The following is a 2,027-nucleotide window of genomic DNA, read 5'->3' as shown; positions in this document are numbered from 1 at the left end:
CAACAATATTGTATCGTATAATAGAAATTTACTAAGAGAGTAGATTTTAGACTCTCTTACCACACAACAAAAAAAGGTAACCATGTGAAGTGCTGGATATGTTAATCAACCTGACTGTAGGAGTCATTTCACTGTACATGTATATCAAAAAAATCACGTTGTAGACCTTAAATATAGCAATAAAAAGAGAAATAGAAATGGTAAAATCTGAAAAATTTGCTTTCACAGCCCACTTTTAAATCACACAGTGAGCTCATCGATATTACTCATGGGGAAGCCAAGCAGAATTTATGCTTACGCATATGCTTGTCTACTCTGCTTCCAAAATCTCACCCCTACATTCACTATATCAAGTAAAAGTAAAAGAATTAATTAGCTAATATTTTTTTGTGGCAGACATTTAAAAATAAAAATATAGAACTGCCAAACACCAATAATGGCCAAGGGAGAGTGGTGCAGATAGAGCCATTGTATCAAATGTCTCATTCTTAGTGGATATTAGAAAGCTACCAACAGTTACAAAGTTTATATGGGACCTTGCCTCAGTGATGTGACTTGAATAACTCCAGACAACGCCCTACTGAAAAAAACATACTTTTCACCATGACTTATCTTGGTCGTCCAAAATTTTATTGATTGGGCTGCCATTGACCCTAACCTCTATATATTTGCACACTGACAAACTTCTTTCTCAAATACAGCCAGAAAGCATGTTGATGTACGTACCTCTTAGCCCAATACAACCAGTGACAAATAGCTAGTGAGGCACTGCTCATCTGAGATAGGAGCTCCTGTATTTTGGTACCTAATTTTGTAGCACTCTTAATAAATTAAGTGTTTTCAAAACTTACAGCATTCACTGTTCTGTTCTTTCTCATGACTGTCTTTCCATAACACTTCATTTGTAGGGCTTATATCTACTAGTATACTGTACAGCATCACTAGGCAACCACTCCCCACACATACACACACACACACATACACATACACATACACATTTCTGACTAGTTGTTTTCTATTCTTTCTTATAGTCTTCAAACCGATGTACAAAGAGGGTAGTCATGGTGGCAATAATCATTGGGTTATGGGGCAAGAAGAGGAATTTCAAAATATGGCTTCCATATAGCAGAAAAATATATGCCTAGTTTCCTGACTGATGCAGATTTATTTCTGAACTGGGGAAAATAGCAGGAAAGGGAAAATTTTATCTACTTTTAATTAAGCAAAGAAAGGTCGGAATACCTATTATAATATCCAATCCAACTCTTTTAGTTCTCTAGTTTACGAAATTCCTCGTAGTTACTGGTAATGAGTTTATTGTCAGTTTGGTTTATAGTGTTTTGACTTTTGTGATCTTCCTGTGCCTTCACATATGTTTGTAAAATGTTGAGCCCAGCTGGACCATGGGCTGCAAACCATATGCCATTTTACACCAGAAACCTGTTTTCTCTCTGGACCTGCTTGCAATTACTCCCATCTACTGATTTCCTGAATTTCTGGCACCTCAGTTCAATTTCTACATCTGCTTTTTACCCATTTAGTTTGTTGAACATCCCTTTCCAAGCTTCTTGGACTTAGTTACCCACACACTCTGGGATCTGCTCATTCCTCTGGTTTTGATGTCATCTATCCTCATCCTGCTAGCATTCCAGCTTTTGCACTGAAACAACCACCAGATGGGGGCTTGCCCGCAGAACTACAGCCAGAAGCAGGGTAGTAATTATCATTTTGTAATACCAAAGCCCCTGTGTAGTCTTTGAATCCGGTGAGTTTGTCTTTCTGGGGTATGAGTGTTATATTATTATCATTTTTATTCATTAATGTTTTGTGTATAGCCTATGGCCCTTTTTCATTAAAGATAATTTCCCCATGGTACGCACCAAATAGAAAATAGTATTTATTTAGGCAAAAACCTTAGTGATTTCTGGGTTGCTAGAGAATATGTTATGTTTAGGAAATGCAACAAAATCACATGAGATAGTTATATGAAGAACTGAAGCAAGACTATGAAGTGTGATGTCATTAAA

The sequence above is a fragment of the Propithecus coquereli genome, unplaced genomic scaffold, assembly GCF_000956105.1.
Source record: "Propithecus coquereli isolate 6110/MARCELLA unplaced genomic scaffold, Pcoq_1.0 Scaffold91, whole genome shotgun sequence".
NCBI classification, from domain to species: domain Eukaryota; kingdom Metazoa; phylum Chordata; class Mammalia; order Primates; family Indriidae; genus Propithecus; species Propithecus coquereli.
Note: the sequence above shows the minus strand (reverse complement) of the source record.